We start from the raw sequence: 11,050 nt of genomic DNA, 5'->3' as shown, positions 1-11,050 counted from the left end.
ATGCTTTCCCATTAAACTGATCCGTTTCAGAGTTACTTCACACAGGTTTTGCCAATATGCCACTTTAAATGATTTTCATTCATTCAAAGAGTTCACAGAAGCTCAGGTAGAATGTGTCAGTCATTAATTACAGTCAACAGTACACAACTTGTTTTCACCTTAGAATAACAACTTCAAAATGATTTTGATGGTAACAATGTCTCTGTCTCAGCCACTCCGCCCGTAACTGTAACTTCAGTGAGAGGGTCGGATCACAGCGTTACATACGTGTTTACTGCAAGATACAAGTTGTCAAGTTGTCAAATTCATCATGTCATGAAATGACATGATGAATTTTGTTTGTAGCTAGCACCTACATCATGTCTGACAGATTGTTACAGACTTGGGATTTGTATTCATGACAGTGGTGTTGCACACTGGCGGCACGTCTCACAAAATGATCATTTCCAAATAATGTTACTCTAATGGCAACGCAGGGAGAAATTGTCTTTTACCCACCAAAATGTAATATTCACCATCAAAAAATGACATGTCATTATAAAATAGTCACAAAAATTAAAACCTAAAGGTGGTATTTGTAAGAAACGATTTTTTAAATCTCATTCCAACCTTTGAAATTGTAGGACGGGTCGGGAGCCATCCCGAGAGAGAGACGTAAAAATTGAACAGCACCTTTAAAAGTATGAGAGGAAATTCAAAAAATACTCCTTTAGAGTACTTACAGATAAGTATTGAGCAACATCAACAGCCGTTCTGTAGATGGCATATCAGTGGTTGTTTCACAAACTAAGCTGCCACGACTCTTGTTGAGACATCTGTGGTCCCAGGAGAATGAACCCTGGTGACTTGATGGAGTTCATGATTCACTTCCTGCAAAACTAATGGCATTGCCATTGGCCTCAGCTGTAGCCTACTTTGGGTTCTGTGCTAATCATCTATCAAATGTTAGCATGCTACCGTGCTGAACGAAGATGGTGGACAGCATGTTAGCACTGTGATCATGAGGATGTTAACATTTTGACTCTAGCAGCTCAAGTACCAGTTTGCTTGAGCCTGACAGAGGCTAGCATAGCGGTAAGACTTTGAGATGCTGATCACATTTCAAATTCATGCTTTCTTGAAAAAAGTTTCAGTGTCAGTGTTGCTGATCTGGACTGACATCTATCTATAGCTGTCAGACTAAGACAAAATGTTGTAAAGGGCACTGGAAGGGCTTAAACACTGTAAGTTTGAACATTGTGAGTTTTAATGGCCGAGCTTGTTTACTGTTTGTTGTCCTTGTTGTCCTGTTGCCTAATGTACAGAACGCATACCTTGGCAAAGGTTGTTTCCACACTTCTGTAATGAACCTGTTCACTGTTCCCTGAAGGAAGAGCTAGAGCATCTGCTAACTCTTAGCTGCTTCATCCACTGTGATGACTGTTATTTCCTCTGCTCGTTCGTCACTGTTTGTCACGAAGTCAGGGGGCGAAAATGTATTTTTGTGTCTCAAAACTAGCCTTTCAGACGGTCATGTCATCTGACTTTGCATTTGTACAGAGAACTTGGAGACATTCTCACACAGCAACATGAGAGTTTCTCAATAGTAACATCTAGTGGTCATTGGGGAACTGCAGCTTAAGATGCTTAATTGGCTGATTGGCTGGTGCACTGTAATGAGTCTCACATGACTTAATTTAATTAAAAAATGTATTACTGTGTTGATTAGGCCTATATGAAAAAAGCTAACAGTACTAGGAATGTAAATATAGTACAGTTACAGTATGTGGTGTGCAGGATTTTGAGGATTTTATGGGCAGACATGAAATCAAATATTCATAATTAGGATTTCATTAAAATATAATCACATGCAGCATATAATTATTGTGATTTCTTTACTTTAGAATGAGCCCTTTGTCTTTGCAAAGACAGCTGGTTCTCCTTCAATGAGTCTGCCATCTTTCCACAGGAGCCCAAACCAAACCTGGAGAGGGCCTTCTGTGTTTTTTGTGGCTGCTATAGGGGAGAGTAAGACTAACAAAATCCTAAATCCCACTCGGGCTGGATGTTGTCTGGGATTTCACCTGGTTGTACCTGGGATGTATAGCAACAGAAACGGCAACGCTCCATTATTTCCTAAGTAGCGGTACGTAGCCACGCAGCTAGCTTGCAGCAGCAACACGTGTACGTAGTTGAACCAATTGCTTGATGTTAGGAAAAAGTGATCAGGCTGAACAAAAGCTCCTTTTTTATGACATTTGTGTAAAGATCAAAGGCAGGCTGACTTTATCGCAGCGCTCTGCACTTCCCTTTCAGGAGTACAAGGCAGTGGCAGCTGCTGTTTCCAATGAGAAGCAGGTGTCGGCCTGATCTGAGCCGTTTATACAGCTTCATAATGAGGGCTGGCCGCCTGGAGGGGCCTCCTACACACAAGACACATAAAGAGCCATGGAAACACCAGACACAATACTGCTAGCCTTCGTCATCAGCAACATCATCATCACGTTTAGTGTGTGCGTAGATGACAACAGAGGATACTTCACAATACGTCCATTACATATGAGACACAATGTGTGCGGCAGTATGAGTGAATGTATGTTAAGTGTTTGTTGAGTATACTGTAGAAAAAATCCCCGCAGGCTGGCCTATAAAAAGGTGTTAAAGACTTGATGCAGTGATGTTTTTGAACGTCACACCTGCGTTCAGAAAATTAGACACGTGAGGCACGTGATTGATCCTAAATCCAACCATGTGTTAAACTACAGTATGCCTGGTTAAAGAGGGTTAAAGCAGTCTTATTTACAAGTCAGTGAGGTAAGAATCCATCCATACATTTCAAACTGAGGACTGGTCCTTCAATCAGGCTCACAATTGAAATGTTGTTTAAGACACAGCATATAAATCAGACAGCTATGGTTGATTTTTTTGCCACTGATGGAGCAAGACTAGAAGTGTTTTCCTACTTCCAGTTATTGTGTTAATCACAGTTGGATCTGTCCATCTGTTTCAAACCAACATCCATCATTTAATGTGAATTATTTAGGCTAATTAGCCTCAACTGAGACTGACTGAGCTCTCAGTGAATTGCTTGTTGGATTTGTTGCACCTGTTAGGGCAAGAAAATATGACTACGTTATCATCATTATTAGTACATGTGCTCTGGTCATCTCATGTAGTTAATATTACAGCTCTACCCACCTTACAACTGAGAGTAGTGCTGCAGCACTTAATCAAATACTTGATTATGCAGGATGGGTCTCAAAGAGGAAGACTACATTATCTTTTGGTGAGGATCTGGATAAAAGGAGGGATCCAGCGCTAAGATCATTAGCAGATTTAAATATGTTCCAAATTTGATATTGATTAAGGTAGAGACGGAGGTATAGGCTCCACTGAGTGCCATTCTAGTTCAGTAGTTAGTCCATAAGATCCATTTTATACAAATCTGAGCACACAGGGTTGTACTTCTGTGAAAATTGCGCAGTTCCAGTCGAGTTCAGCTGCATGCAACCCTGCCCCTTTATCACTTATACATTCCTGCAGATCTGCCTGTAAAGCAGCTCTAACAGAAGCTAATAGAAGCCAGGCTTAATAAAAACACCATAAACCACAACAGAACCACCAGAGCCCACATCAGCTGGCTGACCCGTGTCGTCCAACCCAGAGGTCCCCAACAGCTAGAGGAGAGCTCAACACACTTTACATCAAACATCAGAGATATGGGGCTCGTATTTCTGTGCCTTTCTTCTGTACTTTCCACATGATCACCTAGAAATCGAAGTGTGTGTGCATTTGTTGTCAGTACTTGGGTCTGGTCCTCTTTTCTGTCCAGTTACGAGACATTAATCGCTACTTACCATCCAGTTCCTTTTTTCATTTTTGCTTAAATCTTTCACCAGCTTACCCTATTTGCTCTTGTGTGACCAGATGCTGTTGTGGTGATGGAGACCAGCTCACCCAAAATTTCCCTTTTTATAAAACTGTTTTTTTTCTACCTTGTGTTTGCTAAGGGTGGAGATACAAGGCCAGGGGCAGACACAGCACAGACCCCTCCAATATCCAGAAATTCCTAGTATTTAAAAGCAGTGAACTTTGGAGAAAATTAGAGTATATCCAAACTGTCACATTTGTCATGTTTCTAACTGCAACTCTAATTATGACATCATAAGACTTTACCCAGAGCTGTATAATATTTGTGATGCTTAACTTAAAAAGGTGGCTTTGTTCCTCTGTAATAATTGTGTAACAGATTAGGAAGGTAAGGAAAGGAAAGTTGATCATTAAAACCATCAGATCGAAAACAAATTTCAAATTTTTTTTTGCATGCTTTTAAGCCGTATTTCTTCCTTCTTTCTTTTTTGGTGCTCTTTTGTATTGTTAACTGCTGCAGTGGTCCAATTTCCCAGCATGGACCATTAAATGTTTAATCTACACGACTTGTTGAGCTTCAGTCACCCATAATTTCCCCCACTTACCCCTCAACATTTAAATTCCACAGTACTATTCTGAAATCTTACCTCAGAAGTTTATTTTTATGCACTATTTAGCTACTGATGAAAGATTGGGTTGTTAATTTTGCTTCATTAGTAACAGGATTATATCATGCTATGTCCTGCAGTGAGAACAAAGCTCTGTCAAATTTAGGAGTTTTAACTCTGCAGTGGCCATCTGTATTACGTATTCATTCATTTTTTATTATCTATCAACTGACATTGTATAAAACTTGCTTTTCTACCCAATATGACATTCTGTATCCAGCCTCCTTGTTAGGTGTTCCACAGGGCTCTGTTCTAGATCCCAACATATTCTTCCAATCTTGCTTTCATTCTTATAATACAGTATGTTTTGTGCAACATATCAGATTTAAATATCAGTATTGCATTTTATGTGTGTTCTGTGCTCTTGGTTTTCATTGGACATGTGATGGTAAAAGGTCTACAAAGGAAATGTGACTACAGTATAAGAAACAAAAGGGAGTCGTAGTTTTAAACATTTTCTACAACAGTGTTTCCCAAAGTTTGCATGACTTAAGGATGGGCCAAGGTACAGCAAGATTTCCCCAGTTTGGGATGTAATAAATTGTGGATTTTTAAATAGTTTCAGTTCGTAAACATTGCATTTATATGAACAGAATCTTTATATCTCTGTTTTCACATCCTTCATGTTGAATGAGCAGCAAACATCAAAATGATGCAGCACAATACAGCTCGGGGTTCCCTCATAGTACATTTCTGGTACATGGGTGTTGTACACAATCATCAGAGCTAACTGTCCGAACAAATTGTGCAAATCCCTCTAAGTGTAAACAGAGTTCAAAATGTCTGGAACGATTCAACCACAAGAACTGAACTTAGCCTGAAAGTGAACAGGCTTAGAAATGTTGGAATTCTTAGATTTATATCACTATATTTTTTTAAACCAAACGATCCCTGCAGTTAAAATTGGGGACATGAGAGATTATGGTTGTTGTTTTCTATTGTTACACAAATCTCTTTATGAGACACATTTGCATTTCTTAAATAAACAGCCAGAACAAATTATGCATGTAGGATGTCCATAAATACAATTGCATAAATACTGTATATCTAACTGTCTTATACATTCATGCCTTTGGAAAAATTCACACTGAATGGAAGCACTATCAAAAGGTCCTTGCATTTTTTCCCCCCACTTATTATTTTTTTTTTATCATTAATGGAAAAATCAGGAACATAATATTTCCAAAAACGACCAGCTCAGATGTTACTTAAGCTTTGCTCACTCCCTCTGAACGTGATTGTGGACGTGACAGAGTTCACACATGAGAGATAAAAATAATCCTCTTCTTGACCAAACCTCCTCACACATTTGGGAGCACAACAGGGAAAGGAGCAGCACCAACAATTACAGTCAGGTTGGGTTTGGCTGAGCCTGCTCTAGCATCAAACCACTGAAAAAACACTTATAAAAGCTGCTGTCACCTCGCCCAGTGTTGTGTAAACCTGTACACGTCTAATTCTTGTCCAAAACTAAACGTGTCGCTTATTTTTAGACCAACCAAGAGTCATTTATTCTTCATACCTGAACCTGAAGCGGCCGATAGCTTTGGCAACATCAATTTTAATTTTTTTTTTTTTTACCTCTAGCAAAACGAAACCTGGAGTTTTGTTTATCTCGTGTGATTTGCCTGTTGGCCCTAGACCTCTGTCGAGCCACCCTTATGAAAGCCGCAGTCACTGCGCCACATCTGCAAACAAACCTCTGCTTAAGGGTTCTTTCTCTCTCATATTTAGCTGTGCTTCCGCCAAGGACAATTACAGCAGACGTGGTTCTCACAGAGGAAGAGTAGCTCTGTCCTGCAAAAATTTTGTAACACCTTACCATTGTTATCCAGCTCTTACTGTACTTGAGAAAAGACAGAGATGATCCTTTGACCCAATCTGAACAAGTGGGGCCTGAAAAAGTAAATTCTTTCTGAGATATCTGCCATTGTTGCCACAATGATGGTATTTATTTATTGACTAAATATACAAATTCTTCATCTTCATGACTGAATAAATGAACTGACTGTAAATATAAAAATTCTGGGTTTGAATTTCCTCTCCAGAACTGCATAGTGCCTATTTAAAGTCTACAAAAGCTACTATAAGTTTAAATAATGGAGATCAATCACGAGGCCTTGAGGTGGGTTGGTTAGTAAGAGGATGGTTATACCTTTCTTTTTAACAAAGATCAAATGAGGGTTTATGTGAAAGGAATTGCTTATAATGGTGACTGTGAGCAACTCTGTGGTTCTACTTTAGCCTCTTTTAGCTAACAGTTAATTTTCTCTCTGGGTCAATCTCAGTGTTTCCAGCAACTAAAGATGTTTTCATGTCTCTGATAAACTCGCTGTGCCACTAGCTTAAACCTTGTCAGCAGACATACACAGTTAGAGTGAGTGGATTCTGACCACCATGCTAACGTGCTAATCTGTATTTTCCTATTGGCATGTTTTGGAGATTTTCTGCACCCTAGTGGCTCAAAAAAGAGACAGATTAATTCAGCTTTAATCAATGCAAAGGACAAATTGTATCCTTATATATAGGCTGTAAAGTTTTATCACCAGTGTCGTGGGTAGCAAAAACATTCCTACCCACCATGAACCATGTTGTTAAACTGGAACACACAAGCCATTGTTTATCCTGGAAAAGGAGGGAAAAAAAGTGTAATGCTGCCGAGGCCTTGAGAGTTCAATGTGATAAATGACTGATGCCTCAGTTTGAATCCCCAAAGAAGATATAAGCTGTTCCGAGTGCAGTGCAGCTTCAGTAGTTAACAGGGTTTCTCATTTCTATGGTACAAAATGTGGCCGAGGTTCTATGATTGGTGCAACCGACGGTTTTAACTGCTCGAGATGTTACTCATCTGATAATCTTACATACCTGAGGTGGAAGTTGTCTGCAGGATTCACAGTCTCTGCCGCCACCTGCTGATATCCAGCACAGGAACATTTAGTATCACTGGACACTTTGTCATTGCAATGATTTTTCCATCGAGACCAAAATGTAGTGAGCCGCTGTAATAGACTCCCATTCTGTGGTTTTGCCATCACAACAAAGATACAAATTGATTTTGAGTTCAGATTTTCACACAATTCACACCAAGAAGCTTAATAACACACGACGGGAAATAAAAAAGCAAACACAAACAAGGATGACACAACATACACCCTGACATCTATTGACATCTGTATCACACAATCCTTTGAGGGAGTTTCAAATCCAGAAGAAAAGAAAAGATGTTTGGTACAGACCCCAACAATTGTCACATTATCATGTTTTTTCAATGAAAATAAAAATTGTGATGATGAACCATAGTTGTTTTATTATTTATTCATTTATTTTTTACTTTTTTTTACTGATTTGCTTAAAATAAGACACATTCTCTACTCTTCTGTTTGGCAAATGTTTATTATGAGAAAAACAAACCAAGGCATGAGAGGGTACAGAATTGAAATTATTTGGGAACAAAAAAAATCCCTCCTCCCAATATATTAATATACACAGCTACTTGCCTATTTACAACACATGTGTGAAACAGGACATCTCTGTTAGAAATGTTTGAAACTGCTGAATTCCCGTTGGAATAAAAAAGGAAAAAAACCCAACACCTTCCCAGAAAAGGAATAATCAGAGGAATAGCTATTATAAATTCTGATAGATAATTATCAATAACAATTATCACACCTAATCTGCATTCACACACTGAGATATTATAGATCACTTATACTGTACACTATTAAGCTAAAGGACTAGATAGACTAGAGGTCTATCTCTCTAATGGAACCATTACAAAATACACAGGCTCACTGTAGCAAAGGACTCTGGGAGGTTGAGTTTAGTGGTTTCCTTACTTTTACATCCTTTTTCCTTACCCTTGTTTAATCACATAATTTGGCACATAGAGCCACTCCAGTTTACCACTTTAATCCCAACGAACTCCCAGTGCTCAAACGGAATGTCTTAACACAATCGAGACACACAAAACTCATTTTTTCTCAACACACACACACACACTCGTAGATGTGTTCATATACAGTACAAATAACAAAACGCTAACACTGAACAATGCACTCAAACTTAACATAATTGGTCGTTCTCGCTCTTTCCTGCGAAGGTGATGTTGAATTGTACTTACGCTGTTTTAGATTTTGAGAGATTTGCTCTGAAGAGGGGGAGAACTACTGCATGCACATGTACTGCATATATTGATTTAAGTGACTAATCCTTCTCGGTCTCTAGTGGCTCAGTCGCCCTTAGCTCAAAGTCTTCCATTCTAACACAGTAGTTATGCGACAAACAGCCCAAAATACAGATATTGTGTCTTGTCTCCACTGGTCAAAATTTTAACTTGGTCTAGCCTGATTGGCTGCTGTAGCATGTCTTATAAAGTATACCAGAATTATTGTAATCATAACTCATAACATGACATGATAATTATGCAGTTAGCCAAGCAGAGGGCTGGCCAGCATGGCCACAGTTTTTGGAATGTAGCCACACCTGGTTTAAACATCACATCTTTTATAAGTATGGTTCTTATAGCAACTGAAGAGGGTAGTTAGCTTACATCTATTTGGTGCAATATGTAAGATTTTAACATTCAAAAATGATCAACAGAATGTGAAGACATAACCGTTTTGACATTATGACATGAGGCTGTATGTTGTGTTGCAGATATACCTACTGAAGTTAGCACACTAAACAGCTCACCCTGGCTTGTCCTGGTCCAAAGCTCCTGTAGTAGTCGGATAAACTCCAACATTTCCCTGGTGTTCCAGGCTCCCAGTCACGAACACTAGCTGCGCGGCTAACCGAGCTAACTAGCTAACAGCAGCCACCCTTAGCAGCGCTTGTTCGTCACTCTGATGATATGCTGCCATCTACTTGTTGTGTGTATAAATTCTTAAATATTGCACCCATAAACCCATAATTGAATCTTTGTTTAGCCTCATGCCATTTAAGTATCCAGCAATTTACCATCAGTATTTGTGTTACAATGCAACAGTGTCTTTAGAACTAAACCAAACTTGTTATTTAACTATAAAGCAAGGAATCTCTGTCTGAATGTCTGTCCTTTGCATAGAGAACTGTATATCTTATCTACTTCACACTTGGCGGCTGAATTGGTGACAACCCAAGGTAGTGTAGTGTCGAGTGGGAAGCCACACAGACAACAAACTTCTAATGGGTGTGAAAATTAGATAATGATGATTAAATCATTGAATAAAACATTGAAATGTTAATGAGGCATTAATGAGATATTTATTTTGCGTAGATTAACTGATTCATCAATTAACTAATCTAAAAAAAGAATTATTAATCAATGAAAAATTATCATCATTATCATAGATGATGTCAAGAGAGGGGTGTTGGATATTCCTAATGAAGAGTCAGTTAATTTGAGTTTTAATGCATGCCTTTTGACATCACTACACATTCGGCGTCAACTGTGACGTAGATTGGATGAACAGTTCTCAAGAAAGCTACAAAAAGAAAAACCAGAGGTATGGCAATCAAACAGGCACATTTCCAACATTAGTAAGTAACTACAACACAACAACTTGCTAGCTTCAGTCAGCTAGCAGCACGGTTATTCACCTGAATCTCTGTCATAGTTTGAGTTTCTGCAAAGACCTCTTGTCTGGTAATTTTGGTAATCTGGTGTCCCTATCTTAATTTTAGGGGTTTGTCTTTTGTTTTAACTGCTGTGTTATTCTAGTAACTACTGACTTTACATTTTCAAATATTAACACTCTGTGGTTAGCTGGCTAATCTTTGGCGGGTTAGGGTTAGGGTTAGCAGCTGCATTGAGGCAGGACAGCGCTAATGGAGACAAATTATACACATCGACAGGTCTATTGGCTCCAACACCGACCTATACACACTTTATCTACAGACATTTAATCTCCAGCACTATCACAGACACAGGAAATAATACCTTGTTTAGATCTTTGAACTAGATACTTGGTTGATTACTGTCCCTGCTAGCAGTGTTGGCGTTCATGCCTCTGATGCCACTGATGCTAAAACGCACTTTGATGTTATATGTTTGATGTTAATGGTATATTGTAGCCAAGTCCATTCACACAGATGAGTTACATTTAATATAATCATGTCAATTTTTTAATCACTTATACATTTTATTTCACTTTGGCAACAAAAAAGGCACAACACATTTTTTTTTTTCCTTATTTGGTTTCAGTGTGCCTCCAATCGAGATTCTTTCCTTAATTACCCACAGTTACCCCACTGACTGATTCTCAGTCTGTGAACCACACAGGTTTCAACGCAGCCTCTTGGCACCATGATGTGAACCTCAGCTGAACAACATTCATATCCACGAAAAAGACCAAACAAAAAACAAATACTGTTGAACAAGAAAAAAAAAATAAAATAGAATAAAAATCTAAAAAATAAAAACTACACTACAATTTGACCCTAGCCCGAGCTCCAGTGTGGGTTAATATATGAACATGAATAACTGAGACACACAGACAGTGCTTTACAATAATAATAAAAACCACAGGGAAAGGAGAAACTACCAAGACTGA

The sequence above is a fragment of the Acanthopagrus latus genome, chromosome 5 (genome assembly GCF_904848185.1).
Source record: "Acanthopagrus latus isolate v.2019 chromosome 5, fAcaLat1.1, whole genome shotgun sequence".
In the NCBI taxonomy this organism is placed as follows: Eukaryota; Metazoa; Chordata; class Actinopteri; order Spariformes; family Sparidae; genus Acanthopagrus; species Acanthopagrus latus.
This window is presented reverse-complemented; position numbering follows the sequence as displayed.